At 36.9% G+C, this 18,272-nt stretch overlaps 1 protein-coding gene across 1 annotated transcript in view; it reads left to right on the forward strand.

The window, feature by feature from the left end:
- Window positions 1-3,224: 3,224 nt before the first annotated feature.
- Window positions 3,225-18,272, forward strand: part of LOC150086501 (protein Gawky-like) — a 382,156-nt gene continuing 367,108 nt past the window's right edge. Inside the window, exon 1 of the mRNA XM_090372606.1 lies at window positions 3,225-3,293. The gene's annotated coding sequence lies outside the window, so the exon portion shown is untranslated. The remainder of the gene's footprint in view (window positions 3,294-18,272) is intronic.

The raw sequence follows: 18,272 nt of genomic DNA on the forward strand, positions 1-18,272 counted from the left end.
TGGCACACCCAGGGGCAGACCCTGGTAGATACTGTTTCTTTCCCCCTAAGTTTTGGTAACACAGATATTAATCCCAGGTGCTAACATCTGGTGAGTATGACTCTATCTCTCAGGGTAACTCGGAAATTTTTTTTTAGCTGGTACAACATAAGCCTCAGGTTTCCTTGCACTATATGGCTAGAAATAATAATAGTAACTCAGCCATGTTATGGAAAAAGCTCATAAAATTCCTAACATCAGTGATGAGATTCAAACTTGGACCTTTTCCACCTGGTGAAGGAAAATAATTATAAACATTGTGCTACCTGTGAGGGTGACCACTCTGAAGGAATATTAAAATTCACACTGATATAATTCTAATAAAAAATTAAAATTTTTGTTTGTGTGTTTTTTTTTTTTTTTGACATTAAAAAACATTAGAAACCAAACAAAGTTCAAAGCAAGCCTAGTGGACCATGTCACTAGTTGCATGTGTTGATAAGTTTATTCATTGTTTGTTTTACATTTCTACTTGCAGCACTTGCTAAGTTAGTAGCATATAATCAGTTGGTAGAATTGCCACCGTAATCACACCAGGTGGAAAAGGCCTGAGTTTGAGTCCATGATGTGAGGAATTTTAAGGGTATGGGCCTTTTTCACAATGTGGCTAAGTTAGTTTAGGTTAAAGGTAGCATGGTTTTTTTCCTCCTGGAAACTCTGGGTTTTGTCCAGCATACAGAAAATCAACCATAGAACATGTAATTTTCTATTGTCATTGATACTGCAATACCTCGTGTGTCAAAAAATACCAGTTTGGGATTATGGTGCCTTTGTAATCAAAATAACCAGTTCTACCTTCCTGCAAGGTCGTATGTGACTGGCCAACAGTAAGGGAGGAACATGCACAGTGGCAATGAGACCAATGTCTAATGTATTGCACTAAAACCATTTAATATGCCCTGAGCTTTGTTAGACATATTGCAGCATCAACGACGATATAGCCTTAGTTGCTGATGCCCCTAAAATCCTATTACAATAACAGCAATAGTAGCATATGGTCTGCCAACCCATTCATTTTGTAATTAAAATTGACTTAATTTAATAGCACTTATTTTGTCTTTTTTTATTCTGACTTCCTTACTTTAAAGGAAATAAACCCATCAACTTCCTACAATCAAAAAAAAATATATATTCATCACAAAAATTCAATGCAATGTCAAAATTCATTTTAATTTTTGGATTTTTCCTTTAAAAATGCATTGTTTGCAAAATTTTTTCAGTACATCAGAGGCAAGTTGAATGTGACATTTGATACATGGATACTGTTTTTTTCCCCCCTAAGTTTTGATACAGACACAGATATTAATCCCAGGTGCTAACGTCTGGTGAGTATGGGCTTGGCACACCCAGGTTCCTGGCCTGGATATCATCATTCTTCTCTTTCTTGGTGATTCCCTTCTACTTCTGACTTTTGTTTTCTCCTCTCTCAGGGTAACTCAGAATTTTTTTTTTTTTTTGGCTAGTGCAGCAAAAGCCTCAGGCTTCCTTGCACCATATGGCTAATAATAATAATCACAAAACTAAGTTTTCAGCTGTTACTTCATTGCACTATACCATTGATTTTTCGATTTTCAGTAAATACAATAATGCTTCTGAACTCAGGATGACAACTTTAAATTGCCATTTTGAGTTCTTTTGCACCTTCATTCATTTTTTCTGCTGTATTATGGATGTTACCGTATATATTACCAGTATTTTCAGAAACTCAAAGTGTGGCATAATTTTTATAACATATACACATTCAGTATGCTATGTTCAAGATTGCAGAGAATATTGCTATGGGCCACTTTTGAGTTTAGCCAACTACGAAGAGGGCCATTGTGGGAGAAATTGAATTTATTTCTCCCACTTGATTTTTAGAATGGATAATCTTCATCATCTGAGTTCTCTGAATCACAACCTGTTCACTTTTGATAATGTAGTTCTTGACCATATCTGATTATTATTCACTTACATTAAAAAAAAGACATCGTGCACCTTTTGTCTGTTACTTCCAGGCATTTACCGAAGTTTTATGTTTCCATCTTATCTGCGATAATTAAAATTGAACGATGTTAGCTACTTAGAGTGACGGTTTCACGTTTGGGCAAACCTGAATAGTTGTCCAGGACCTTCAAGTAATATTTTACGTAGTTTACCAATGAAAAGTACCTCACAAGAACTTGCAAGCGGTTAAGACCGCTACGGGCCACTAAGTTTCATTATACCACACAGCCTAAGGCGTTATTCACAATAACGCAACTTTTTTATTAACATATTATATCATCATCCGAAGTGACAGTTCATATAACATCTCGTAATAGTCTTGAACTGTCCCATGCTTTTTTTTTTTTTTTTTTTTTTTTAGTTGTTCAGTTAATCTCTCAACTCTCGTCATCCATTTTGGCATTGTCTTTTGTACTACTTTCCCACTGGAAAAAAACACGTTTGTGACTTAGCACAGATTTCACTCTCCCCATTATTACGTAACGAAATGTCCAAATCGTCACATTATTTGCAAAACCTTTGCGACCTGCAGCACCTTCCCAAGCATAGTAACGTTGTATCTGATTCTTCCCACCTCCACGGGGCATATATAATTTCTGAACGGTCCCCCTGAGAAATTATCTCTTTTGGTATCAAATTGTCTCTACGGTTTCGCGTCTGACCCAATAAAAATTGCACAATACTTTTTTTTTTATTATTATTTTTTGTTTTTCTCTCCTGTCACTAACTAAACAAAAATAATAAAAATAAAACAGCTTAATCGCCAAACCGAACGTGGCAAATGGATACGTACATTACCTACATAGCACATAACAATATTTGATATTTATAGCATAATTTACAGTAAAACTAACTGAAAAATACATAATATTTTCAACTGTTTCTTTATTATTATTATTATTATTATTATTATTTCAGAGCCAATACACAAAGAATAAATTCCTATAAGTTTTAATATGCTGGATACTGCGAGGCGGAGTTTTTGTTGTATGACGTCGAAAATCGAAAACGTCACATGAAAAGCGGAAAACTCAAAAGAAGTATTTCAGCCAAATGTGGAAAATATAAACAAAAGTTATATATTAGTACATTTACACCATGAGAAAATTAACAGATTCTTTGACCTGGTATATTGATATCCTACACATATCTTCTTATGGAAGAAGTCACGATAGGCATCTTGGGTAATTCTCATTACTGTTTGCAACTGTGAAACTTGAATAAGTGTAGTTTCTTTGAGGTACAACAATGAAAAGGTTTACATTTACGTAAGTGTCAAATGTTGCATAAGATATTTTTACTATGGCTCATTTTCTTTAGCTGCTTGTGTATTTGTTTTATTTTTCGAATGAGACCTGGAAATTGTTTGCTCGCTTTCTCTGTGTGTATAAACACTAGAAATTTAATGTTATATGAGAGATGAGTAAGGTTATTTTGCTGCAGTAAAGGATACTATATTTTTTTTTTAGATAGCTTGACCGTGGTGCAGATAATAAATCTGTTGTAAGTGTATGTTGTGAAATGAAAGATAAGGAAATTGTAATGATGTGAAGTTGATTTTACTTAGAGCATACATGCATACTCTAAGAGAGTAGTAAAATATTGTTTTGTACGTAGGTTACTTGAAGGCTAATATCTAAATATCAGCCCCACACTATTTCATGTATACAGTTAAGCGCAGTGGATGATTTATAAAAAAAAATGTAGCTGCCGATTTTTTTTTTTTTTTTTTTTTGCAAATATGACCAGTAATATATAATTCAAGTTTTATTGTCAAGTGGGGAAAGGCAAGTTTGTTTTATTGACATGCTATATAGGGGTATTGGATTTTGTACCTTTTTAAAGACAAAATCACTATATAATTATTTCATTTGCAGTCATCTTAACCAAATATTATCCCCATTGGAACAATGAAGTTCAGCATTTAATTGCATTATTTGCAATTAATTGCAAACAGTTGTTGGCATGAGTAACTGCGAGATCTGCTGAGGGAAGGGGAGGCTGTTATGGAACAAGCACACATATATGGAGGCACCTCCATAGCCAGGTGGGAAGGGGCAGCAGTGTGTAGCACACGCTTCTTGATTAGACCGGGGTTCAAGCCTGTCACCACCAAATATGGAGGATGCGGAAAGGTCAGGGAATGACCACAGCATATCCCGGAGCAATATGGCCTTAGTTGCTAATGCTCCTAAAATCCAAATACCAAACCATACTCATATATGGGCTCTGTTAGGGACATTAAGCAAATGCAGGTATGCATATACTTGTTTATACAGTAGTGCTAGTAGCAATATAAATATACTTAATAAATTTCAACTGTTAGTTAAGACACCAAATGCAGTCATAAAAGGGATATTAGAAACATGGTGCCACCATGACACGAGAGATGCAGAACTTGAATAAGATATCTTTATATCTGATATGATATTTCTGTACAATGTGTACAGAAATGACATGTATATGTATCTTTGTTACAATTGTTCTAAGAAGTCTCCCAAACCTGCTTTGTCTCTGCATCGAAAATCTCTACAAAGCCAGTCGTGTATGTTGAGTTTGTGTGTGCTCACTGATGTGTTGGCAACTGGCCAGAAAGTCACCTGGAAATCTGCAGACTGGCTCACATTCTTGCCACGACGCGGTAATAGTAATGGCAAATGATACAAGAAAGCAAGCTTATATAGCATAAGCCAAAAAAAAACAAAACAAAACCAGTTCACCCATCTTTACCATCCAAGAATTTGTCTAGTTCTCCCTTAAATTTATTCAATCAATCTACTTCTACAACAACAGATGGAAGTCTGTTCCAACAATCACCCACCCGCTGGCTGAAGGCAAACTTCCACACATCTATCCTGGCGCCTCCGTAGCCAGGTGGGCAGGAGCTGCAGTGCATAGCACACACTGCTTGATTAGAGCGGGGTTCGAGTCCGTGACCACCAAATACGGAGGATGCGGAAAGGTCAGGGAATGACCACCGCATATCCCTGGAGCAATATGGCCTTAGTTACTAATGCTCCTAAAAACCAAACAACAACAACAACAACCCATCTATCCTGCAATTATCCTTCCTCAACTTGAATTTATGCTCCCTCATGTGTAGTCTCAGCAGGCTGCCGTAGCAGAGTGGTCAAGTGCAGGGGTGCATAAATACATGTGCCTTGAGTGACCAGGGGTTCGAGCCCGCGACTGCTAAATACTGTGCTGTTTGTTGTAGTCTCTCTATCTCGTGAACTCCTCTGACCATGTGGTCGTCCCACATGGAAGATACCATAACATTCAACTTACTCAATCCAGTCAAGTTTTTAAACACCTCAATCAGATCACCCCACAGGTGCCTGGTCTCAAGACATTGCAATTTGAAGAACTGAAGCCTTTATAGGTAACAGCACCATTTTATTCCCTTCACCAATCTGGTTTCCCTTCTTTGCACCTATTCCAGCAGATCTACATCCTTCTTAATAGTGAGGCCTCCAGACCTGTATACATTACTCAAGATGTGGCCAACCATAGCCACATCTTGAGTAATGGGATGATTACCTCATTATCCATTCTAGCAAAGTTTCATTGACAAAACCACGAGCTGTCCTGGCATCATGTTTGCACTGCTCAGAGAATTTTATGTCTGATTGCACGATTACCCATGCCTCTTTAATTTTTCACTACACTGAGTGTAATACCACAGTTGATAAGTTACTCTGGAGTTACTGCTACCCATGTGTATAGGGTGTCCATTTTGGAAGAACACAAAACCGGGACACTTATCTTATGGCATTGTTAATGGGGGAGTAATCTTTCCCCTCTCCCCGATAAAAAGAAAAAATGTGGAAATTGTTTTTAATAAAAGACTCCCACCCCCCCCATTTTTATTTTCAAAATGTAGAATAAACAGAATACAGTTCTTAAATTTGAACAACAAAATTTATGCAATAAATATGAAAACTATTTTTTATTAATATATTTAGCAGAACTCTTCACGGCATTTAACAGAGATTTGTTATTTTTAATTTTATTCTTAAAATCTGTGCAGTTTTAAGTCCCTCAAATTAAAAACAGGTAATAATTGCATTAACTGTACTTATCGCTAACCTATTACGCTCACCAGTCCATTGTATTTCCATTAAAGAAAATATTCGCTCGCAGCTGCCATTGTGACCTGGAATTGCAAATAAATATGAACATAATCTAATAAACTCTCTCTTTAGTTCAAGGTATTCTATTTTTTTTTTTTTTTTAAGTAATGTTTTCCATTTTTCAACACAACTCAATGTATTCCATTCCTTATTATTTTTTATTTCGTTTATGGCAATTTTTTTTAAAACTCTAAACTGATCATATAATAAATTTTCATCAAACTTAATTTCAATTTTTTCAAATGATTCCAGAGAATTTGCTATATCCTTCCATTTCGGAATGTTTTTCATTAGCATCCAGTTTAAGAACTGGAATTGTTCTAGGGGTTTCGACCAATTTTCTAAATAATTTTTAGCCATCGAATAAAAATCTACGATTTCGTTTTTAAACTGTTTGGTTTTCTATATCACACTGAATAATTTTTCTAGCCTCAAATGGCAATAATTGATCAGATATTCTATTATCCAACATCTGAATCGTTTCTTCAACAATAATTTTAACCTCTAAAATAGTTATGTTTGCTTTTTCAATTTTTAGTATCTGGTTATTGAAGAAACTGGGAAAGCTGTGGGCAGTCCACAAATATGCTTCTCCCAATGGATGATTAAAAAAATTTCTCAATAAAAACGGGAGGCTTTTCCTCGGATAAAAAAAAGATTTTATACCTTCAAAAATTTTTAAAATGCCTTCAATGGCAGGAAATAATGAAAACCAGCGAGTTTTAGAGTGAGAGAGTAATTTTTTATACTCTATATCAAAGGTAGCACAAAATTCCTTTAAATGTTCCGTTCAAATAGCAAGTGTGAAAATAAGAAAATATTTTTATAACTACCAATTCCACATCAACGGCTAGTCTGCTCCCAATTTAGCAGAATTATGAAATATGTGCGCTATACATCCGACATCTTTGATATTGGAATTAACTAAATTTTGGAGTTGAGAAAATACGTTGCATTGGCCTCTTCTGTTGATGCCTCCAAAATTAATATTCGTATTGTCAGCTCCGAACGCAATACACTTTTCTTTGGGGATATTATTTTCCTTCAGAGAAGTAAAGATGTAGTTGGCGATAGTTTCTGATGTCTCATCAGATAAACAATTCATTTTAAGAAGCTTAACTCGCATACCATTTTTCTCGTTGAAATAATGCTATAGCAATGGAAATACTTTCTCCGATTTATGGCTGCTTGCATCGACGGAAATTCCAAAGAATTCAGTACTACTGACATCTTTTAAAACTTCGTTAAGTGAATAAGGAGCCAGTACATTCTTTATTAGTGCAATTGCTTTCATTCATGCACTAGAAATATTTTGTGCGATTTTTGAGTCATCAAAAAGTTGACAGAAAAGGCTTGAGGAGCAATCAGCACTTCTAAACGACTGATGATGTTTAATTAAATGATACACCATCGTAAGTTCAGCGATGGCAACCTTGTCATGTTCATTTGAATTTTCTTTGACAAAGAAGTGTTCTGATTGCTTGAAATTTTCTTTAATGTTTTTCGAATTAACGTGATCTTTGATATCACATCTTCCACCGTGATTTATGTTGATAAAACATGAGCACATTCTGCATTCAGCCTCATTTTAGTGTCTTCCCTTTTTTTTTTTTTTTTATAAAACTCCATTCTTTCTGGAAGTCCTCTTTGAAAACACATTTATGTTTAGGCATTTTTTTTTATTATGCAGTTTAAACTAATGTAAAAAACTTACACAAAAACTCGCTTATCTTTATCTATAAACTGATCGAGCCACGTGCACTTAAAATAAAGGAAGAAAACACATGTCCGAACATCCAAATCACTGAACTTAAACTAAAAATCGCGTGAAATGAAACTGAACACGTAACATCGTATGTGCATACACGAGAAATGAAGGCCTGCCAATCAATGCTAGACACCACCTCCTCGATTATATGGATTAAGTTTTTTGACCATTATAAAGTTTATAGTGAGGGTGGCCGCAAACTGGCAGTAAACAGGCAATGTACAGGTGTAACTGACGACGTGATTAAAGACAATGCTCCGAACTCTGCTACTAATTTTTAATTGTGTACAAATAAATTTGTGCAAAATTGTTCGTGATAAAAAACCGGGACATTTAAGCGTCTCGAAAAAAAAATTCGGGACATCGGGACAGTTTCACATAAACCGGGACGTATGGACACCCTACGTGTGTAGTACCTTGTATTTGGCAATGTTAAACTTCAACTGCCATTTCTCAGCCCATCGGCCCAATTTTCCTAGATCTTGTTGCAGTAGCTCACCCTTATGACTGTTGTTAACTACCCTGCCAACCTTTGTATCATCTGCAAACTTAGACATTAAGCCTGATATACCTTCATCAGTATCATTGACATATATTGAAAACAATAATGGACCCAGCAGTGAACCCCAGGAACTCCGTAATAACATTAGTCAATGAAGAGCAGTGCATATTGATAACCACTGTTTGTATTTTTCCACTTAACCATCCCTTTATCCGTAGCAGTAACTTGCCCTTAATACCACATTGCTCCATTTTGTAGGCACCTCCGTAGCCAGGAGCAGCAGTGTGTAGCACACGCTTCTTGATTAGACCGGGGTTTCAGCCCGTGACCACCAAATACAGAGGATGCGGAAAGGTCAGGAAATGACCACCGCATATCCCCGGAGCAGTATGGTCTTAGTTGCTAATGCTCCTAAAAATCAAATAACAAACAAACAACAGCTTCATTTTGTACAGCTGTTTTTTATTTGCAACAGTATCAAAAGTCTTCCCTGAAATCTAAGTATATAATGTCAAAATTATTTTTTTGCATCCAATTCATTGGTCACTGCATCATAGTAACTTATCAGATTGGTTAGACAAGACCGTCCCTTGATAAATCCATGCTGTGATCGCAGTATAATTGCATGCCTGTCCAACTGGTCCTGCATTACTTCATTAACCAGTGAATCCATTATTTCCCCTGGAACAGATGTTAAGCTAAAAGATCTATAATTGCTCATATTGCCTTTTCATCCCCCTTTTATGATATATTTACACTTCTCCATTCCATAGGGACCTCCCCTTAATCCAGGGAAGCTCTCATAATTATGACTGCAGGTATGCTTACCTGCCTCCTTCGCTGCCTCCTTTAATATATTCGAATAGATTCCATCCGACTCAAGTGCCTTTTTATGTCCATCCTCAACAATTTCTCCTCCACTTTCCTTTCAGTTATTACAAAGTCATTTAGCTCTTGATTAGAGTTTGATATACTTCTGGAATCCCCTTCCCTAAAGAGTTCCTTGTGTGTGAATATAGATATAAAATACATATTCAATTTGTCAGCAACCTCAGCAGCGTCATAAACAGTTAACCCATTGATATCAAGTGGCCCAATGTGATTCAATCCTTCTACTATTATTATAAGCATAGAAGTCTTTGCTGTTTTTCTTTGCCAGAAACTTCTCATAATGTCTTATCTTGCCTAAGGCAGATTATGAATTTAAACACTGTTTGAGACTTGATTACAGACTAATTTATATATGCCATTGGCTTCTGTATTTCACAGTATTCTATTTCAGTACACAGAAGTACACTGTATTTCACAGTGTACTTCTGTATTTTAACAGTATTTCTTTGTTGGTATGAAAAGCCTTGCAACTTTGTGTACTTCCCATTTAGAATTTCCTGTTGGTAATATCATCAGTTGCCCACCCCCACTGCACACAATTAGCTGTTCACCAGCTCAAACTATCTAGAAATCTTCCATCTGACCAACGATCACCAGTGTGGATTCTGTCAGTGTTGATCCACTGGTGATATTCTGGCTTATGTTAGCATTAGTAGAGGCACATGATGCAAGAAAGCAAGCTTATACAGCATCAGCCAAAAAAAAAAAAAAAAACCTTCCCATTTCACCAATCCATTCATTCCAAATGTTTGTCTAGCTCTGCCTTGACTTTATTTAAGCTATCAACTTCCACAACAACAGATGGAAGTTTGTTCCAGCAATCAACTAACTGCTGGCTAAAGGCAACCTTCCGCACGTCTATTCTACAACTGTTTTTCCTCATTTTGAATCTGCCTCCTCAGGTTTGTAATCTGAACAAGAGGAAGAATCTCCTCAGCATTAAGCCTGCTCAATCCATTGAAGGCCTTATACAACTCAATGAGATCGCCTCGCAGGTGCCTAGTCTCCAGAAGCTGCAATTTGCAGAACTTAAGCCTTTCTTCCTAAAAGCACCCCACTGTTCCCTTCACCAGTCTTGTTACTCTTCTCTGTACTCATTCTAGCAACTCTACATCCTTTTCCTAAAATGAGGCTTCCAGACCTGTACACAGTACTCAAGGTGTGGCCTGACCACTGCCTTATACAAGGGGATAATCACCTCCTTATCTCTGCTTGCAAAATTACTGTATATCATTGACAAGACCCCATGACCTACTCTGGTAGCCTGTCTGCACTGCTCAGAAAACTTTATATCTGACTGCACAATTAACTCAAGGTCTCTTTCATTCTCAACTACCTTGAGTGTAACACCACATAGTTGGTACATATCTCTGGGGTTACTGCTACCCATATGCAGTACTTTGCATTTTTCAGTGTTAAACTTTAGTTGCCACTTCTCAGCCAATCTACCCAACTTTTCCAATCCTGTTGCAGCAGCATACTATCATTACTGTTATTAACAACCCTGCCAACCTTTGTATCATCAGCAAACTTTGACATTAAGCTTCATCAATACCATTGATAAAAATACAAAACAACAATGGCCATAGAGTAAAAAAATGAAACTTTTAGACAGTTGGACAGACAACTTGAGTAGTCAATACCCGCTAATTTTCGTAAAATCGGACAAATGCTAGTAATTTATTCTAATTTTTCCTTGTGGAGGATCTGTAGAGGAAGAACAATGTAATTTTTCTTTGCAGAGGATCTGTTGAAGAACAACAGTGGAACTGAACAAACCCTGAGGCACACCACTAATAACATTAAGCCACATAGAGCAGTACCCATTGACCACCACACTCTGTCTTCTCCCATTCAACCATCCTTTTATCCATCGTAGCAACTTGCCCTTAATGCCATACTGCTCCAATTTGTACAGTAGATTGCCATGTACAACAGTATCTAAAGCTTTCTGGAAATCCAAGTATATGATATCAGAATTATTTTTTGCATCCAGTTCTTTTGTGACCATATAATATCCAATCAAATTGGTCAGACAAGATTTCACCTTGACAAACCCATGCTGTGTCTGAATTATTGCTATAGTCTTGTCTAAATGATCCTGAAATGCTTCTTTAACCAGTGACTCCATTATTTTCCCTGGAATAGAAGCCAAACTAACAGGTCTGTAATTACTTGTGTCACCCTTTGATCAACCTTTGTGAATTGGAAATACATTTACACACCTCCAGTCCGTGAGGACTTCCCCCGAGTCCAAGGATGCTCTCATAATTATGGCTAAGGGTTTGCTTACTTCCTTTGCCGTCTCCTTTAATATAACTGGATAGATTCCATCCACCCCAGGTACCTTGCTTATGTTTAACTTCAACAATTTCTCCTCCACTTTGTTCTCAGTTATTACAAAATCATTTAACTCCCTGTTAGAGTTTGATAAACATCTGGCCCTCTCCTCCTTGAATAACTCCTTATGTGTGAATGTAGATGCAAAATACTCATTTAGTTCGGCAGCTATCTGAGAATGATCATCTACAGTCAAACCATTGATATCAAGTGGACCAATCTGATTTATTCCCTTCCTTTTTATAAGTAAAGAAGTCTGCTGGTTTTCTTTGCATCATTTGCCAAAGATTTCTTGTGATCTGCCTTCGCTTGTCTAACCTCCTTTGTGACTTGATTACAAGATTATGTCTAACATAGGTGTTTGTGTCTCCTGACAATTTATATGCATCCCATGCATTTTTCTTTTCTGCCACGTGTCTCATTAGTTCATCTGACATTCATTTGGGCCTGAACCTAGAGCAGTATTTCTTAGTTGGAACAAAAAGCCGAGTAGCTTCCAAGATTACTTTCTTGAATGCTTCCCATTTAGAATTTGCTGTTTGTAACATAATCAGTTGGTACCACTGTATAGAACATAAAAAATATCTGAGACCACTGTAGTCACCTTTACGAAAGCAAAAACCCTTCCCTTTACCCCTGATGGTAGTTACATTTTGAAGTAAATCCCACATTGGTACACTGTGATCACTGCTACCTAGTGGTTCCTTTATCTGTAAATTCTTAATGCATGAGTAATCACTGCTGATATTCAGATAGTGTTACTCCTTGTTGCCTCTCTAACATGCTGCTGTAGAAAACAATCATCCAATAAATCCACAAAACCCTTGCTAGAGTGCGAGCGACCAATCCACAAATTCTAGTCTGTATTTGTGAAGTTAAAATCCCTCATTATATGACACTTATTTACTGGCCCACTCTATTTCTCTGTATAATTGTTCATTGTACTCATCAGAGTCATTAGGCCTATAAAAAAACTCCTGCCCTCATTTTTGCTCTCCCAGTGCTTATGTCAACATTGCACTGTCCATCAATGTCAACTGGATGTACTGCCTTAGATTTTATGTTTCTTAACTAACTTCCTATCCTTTTTGAACACATTGTACTCCTCAAATTCCAATTCTGTATCCCTTACATCTGAGTGGCACCAAGTCTCTGATATCCCAACAATATCCCTTGGATGTCTTAACCAGGACTTCAAATTCACCAAATTTGTTTACTATACTCTTAGCATTGGTGTACATGCAAGTATACAGTCACCTGTTCTTACTCTTAGTTACTCTAACACAGCCCATGTATTTACTTGTTTCATGCCTCCAGCAGTTCCTGAAATGTTAACCAACTATGGACAAATTCAGTGGAAATGTTTGGTGAAACTCACACAATCCCCTTCAATTCAAAGGCTTTTCATCATGTTTGGCATAAAGATCTTCTAAATAAGCTTCCATCTTATGGTTTGCCAGTTTTCTTTCTGACCGCTCACTGTGAGTGATGGTAAATGGCTATCTGTCTTCTATATCTTTAAACAGGCCTATGGGGCTGGGAATTTCCATACTATAATAATTAATGATAAAAACCAGCCAAGAAATTAAACTGAAAATTTACTATACAATGAAATAATTATTTCATTGTATAGTAAATTTTCAGTTTAATTTCTTGGCTGGTGTTTATCATTAATTATTATAGTATCTGTCTTCTAATTTCTCCACTAATGCTGGTATTCCTCAAGGTTCAGTTGTTTCTTCCACTCTTTTCCTCTTGTATATTAATGACCTTCTATTGATTGGAAATCCTATCCATAGTTTGCTGATGATAGCAGATTGCATTCCACCTTCCAGTTTCAGAAACCTTGCCCTGCTCAAAGAGCTTGAACTTCTCAAATTTACAGGTCCAGTCACATTATTATGACCACGTATCTAGTATCCAGAATATCTGCCTTTTGCAGCATGCACCGCAGCCAGCTGCTGTGAGAGGAACTCAATAAGTCTGCGGAAGGTTGCTATGGGTATCTGTGACCATGCAGACTGCAGTGCACCCCAGAGTTCCTGTAGGTTCCTTGATGGAAGATTCATCCGTGTGATTTCGATCGAGGTGGTCCCATAGATTTTTCAATTGGGTTAAGATGCATGGAATTCGGTGGCCAAGGGAGTAGCTTGAAGTCTTCACCATGCTGCTCAAACCAATCACGGACAATTCCGGTGACACGGTATGGTGCAGTGTCTTGCTGATAGATACCATCACCCCACAGGGAACACAGCCAACATGTACCGGTGTACCTGATTGGCGATGATTGATAGGTAACCATTTGCGTTCAGGGTGCCCTCCAGAGGTATCAATGGCCCAAGCCATGCCATAAGAACATTCCCCAGATCATAACGTCGCCCCCACCAGCTTGCCTTCTGCCAACAATCGTGTTTGTTCTCAGAGGTTTCACACCTAATACGCCACCATCCATCCACTCGATGGAGCAGGAACTTTAATCATCAAAGAAGCCCCCCCCCCCCCCGTTGCCACTTGGCCAGGGTCCAGTGTCGGTATTGCTCTGCAAACTGACGTTGTTTGCTATGAACAGCCTTCAGCATGGGTGCTGTAACCAAGCCTCTGCTCTGCTCTGGAGCCCAATGCGCAACAGGGTTCACTGCAGTCCGTGTTGGAGACCTTTCTGGTGGCCCCAAGTTCATTTGGATGGCCAGTTGAGCAACAGTAGTGCACCGATCGGTCCTGACCAACCATTTCAGCTGACATTCGCCTCTGGGATCAATGGGGCGCCACAATTTGCACATCAGGTTGTCAAAATTGTCCCATTCATCCAGCCTTGATACACTTTCACCACTGCTGCACATGAGCATTTCACAAAGTCTGCTGTTTCGGAAATGCTGGCACCCCTGGCCCGATAGCTGATGAGCATGCCTTTTTCTAGGTCTGATAGGTCGCGTGCTTTGCCTATGACAGAGGCTGTTACTGTGTTCACGGATGCTGAACATCAAGCCTTATATGCTTGCGATGTGTGAACTTGACGTGTTTGCTGTATGATTCGCTAGGCGTGTGAGATGTCTGCATTGGTCATAATATTGTGACTGGACTCTGTACATTACAAATTCCTTAAATGCTAATCCTGAGGTAATTCTCCAGTGGGGCAAAGATAACTTAGTTAATTTCAGTGCTTCTAAAATTCAGTCCTGTCTTATATCCCACAAAAAGGATTCTTCTGCTACTATCTTTGATGACCCTCCAATTTCTAGGCAAGATCATATATCTCTATTGGGATTACCCTGACTTCTAATCCCTCTTGGCATAAGCACATTATAAATGTTGCTTCCTCTGCATCTAAAAAACTTAGTTTTCTCTTTCGCTTTCTGTCTTATTCACTATCTGTGTACAAAGATATTCATTATACTCATCACAGTCAATTAGGCCTATAACACACTCCTACTCTCAATTTTGTTTTTCCAGTGCTTAACACCAAACTGACTCAGCATTGCACATATCACCCAAGTCAATTGGATGCACTGCCTTAGATTTAATATTCTTGACTAAGAGCATAACTGCTCCAACTCTCCTCTCTATCCTTCCTGTATATATTATACTTCCTATATTCGAATTCAGCATCACTTATGTCTGAGTGACACCCTGTCTTCGCTATTCTTACAGTGTTTGCATTCAACAAGGTTGGTCATAACCTGTAAAAAATTAAGTTTTTGGACCTCGCTCCACAACCCTGGAGTTGCAGTGCTAGAGTCCAGTAAATGCAATGAAGGTAGATAGATATAAAAAAGCGGGAGGTTGCATAGATGCAATATGAAAAAAAAAAAGAACTTAAATAGGAAAGATATCTAAGGGAGTAGAAATTGCTAATACTACCTGTGGACACTTCTGGGATGATATAGCATCTTTGTAAAGCCAGTTGTGTATGTTGAGTTGGGGAAGGATTGCAGGGTAAGCATTGGAGTGGGAACTGCACTCTATACATGCTGTTTGACAGCATCACATGGTCTAAGTCTCTGCTATGCAGGTGTGTGCAGTGCTTACTCTATGTTAATTGTCACGTATACCATCTGGATTGCTGGATCATGCTCCTCTGTACCCTTGTGATTTGGATTTAAGGCTATTTTTATGTGTGCATGTGCACGCACACATAGAAACATACGACAGAGGTTCCCAAAGTGTGGGGTGCACCCCCACCTGGGAGCACACTTGGTTTTTTTGGAGAGGGCACTTTTTCACGAAGCACTTTTTTAATGAAATATGGACAAACCGTCCCACTAAATCCAGGTAAAGTGTTTTTTATTTATTTCTATTATTTGTATTTTATTTCTTTGAGATTAAATGAAGTATATATTAATTTATAAAAGTACATATATTTGTAGTTAAATTTTTGGCCAGACCTGTTTTATTTGCACTTGTTCTGGAACATGTTTGGGGTTCAAAATTTATGAAAAATTTTAAAGAGGATTCAAGATATGAAAGTTTGAGAACCTCTGCTATAGGGTGTTTCAATTAAAAGGCACCAGTAAATGTAAGTTTAGATTTTTGCAATTTTAAATTTAAATTTTGTCTAATCAGCTGCTGTTTTCTCAGTGGGGAAAGTTGTTTCCCATACTTGGTTTAGCTTAAAAACATCATTGTATTTTTGAAACGAGCATGAAGTGATTTTATTTGAAGGGGAGAAAAAAAAAAAAAAACCACCACTATGGTTGTTATGTGATGCTCACTTTGTTCCTCCTGGAAACTAAATGCCTGTGAGATGTTTAAGGTTTTAAATGAATTGAGTAAACTTAATGCCTGTGGTATCTTTACTCTTTTTTTGGATGATTCACACAAGGCAACATAAATTTAAATTGGAAAAGGATCGTTGCAGGATAGATATGTACAATCAGAATGCATCATTCAACCAGAGAGTAATTGGCTACTTACGTGCTTTCATCTGTGTGTGGTTTGAATAAAATTAAAGGAGAATTAGATAAATTATTATTAGAAGTGACAGACAGATTAAGTGGTTTTTTTTTTTGTTTGTTTATGCTGTACTTGCTTCCCCACATCACTTTGCCACTACTAATATTACTATTAAATTTATCTATATTGTGCACAAAAGCTGCACTTATTTAGTATTTTAAAAAATCTTATTTTTTTTATAGAAGATTAATGTAATCAATCAAATATCTCTATAGTTTTATAGCATGTTTAGAGAAAACAGCCAATTTTCTTGATAGGATTCTGAGTATTAGGAAACAATACCAGAAGTTATAACCTGTGGCAATAACTTAATTTTCTGTTGAGCTGTGATTTTTAAGATCTGTAGGCATTTCGGATTTTGGATTAGCATCTGTTTTAGCAGAGAATGTGACAGTGATTGTTTTTAATTTCAGCATTGAAATTTTACAAATTTGGAAAAATTTCTGTTACATCTGAAGGCAGAATGAAGAGCACTAAATTTTGCATTTAACTAAACTGAACTTGAAAAAAATCTAACTAATTGTTTTTATAAATCAGAAATAGGACGAAAAATAGCATGGGTAGCTTACATGGATAGTTTTTCACAATGGGAAATAAATGACTGCAACAAAACTTCAGTTTGTAAAGATTTTAGTTTTAAAGGCAGCAAGATAGAATTAGTGGCCGAACCAGATTTTGAAAATTAAAAATGGGACATACTTGTTCAATTGGATGTGCTGTCCATGAGACAAATCACCATCATGTGACTGCCACTGTAAGTTTTTTTTTTAGAGTTATTACAACCTATATTACTTAGTACCGTGCATGAGCTGAAGGTTGAGAAGATGAAAGAAGATACTTGTTGACATTAGACTTGAATTTTTGTAGATTGTAGTTTTCAGGAAATATGTAGCAAGGAAGGTTGTTCCAGAAAACAGAAATTTTCTAGAACAACCTTCCTTTATATGTATTTCCTGAAAACCTGAACAACCACTAAGTTATTTTATAGACATACTGTCTCTACTACAGATAACTTAATGATTTTACTTGTATTCTGGTTATGCATTACAAACATATGTCTATTAGGAAGAGATGGTGAATCAGTAAACATTTTATAGTGATTGTTTTCATTAACTCATCAGCACACTTGGGGTAAGTTTTATCATAAAAATAATGTAATTACCATTATGCAGAAGCCTTAAATCGCAAATATGTATATCGGATAGGAAGGGATTGTCATTAACACAGAGATGCAGCAAGTAATGGAATCTGACAGGCCTTTTTTAAAAATACAGATTAATATTAAACTTGGGTGCATGCAACAAGCATTCCATTATGTAAAAATCAAAAAATAATGACACTACAATCAAGCTCAAATGTATAGTATCTACAAAAGTACAACAGAATGCTCTTTGCAGTTCAATTTCAAGTACTATCTCAGTTTGATCTATTTTTCCTTTCTTACTTAAAGGAAAAATATTGGAATATTAATACACTTGAGGTAAATTTTACCCGGGCATTGAAGAAACTTATTTACAGAATTTCTCAGGGAAGCTCAACCCCCATATATTATAGATGGAAATGTTCTTGAAAGATCAGATATGCACTGGAGAGAGTGGAGAATGCTGTGTGTGCACACTTTCAGGTTGTACCCTTTTTTTTTTTTTTTTTTTTTTTTTTTCAG

Source organism: Mastigoproctus giganteus, chromosome 4 (assembly GCF_048544385.1).
Source record: "Mastigoproctus giganteus isolate SK-2022 chromosome 4, ASM4854438v1, whole genome shotgun sequence".
NCBI classification, from domain to species: domain Eukaryota; kingdom Metazoa; phylum Arthropoda; class Arachnida; order Uropygi; family Thelyphonidae; genus Mastigoproctus; species Mastigoproctus giganteus.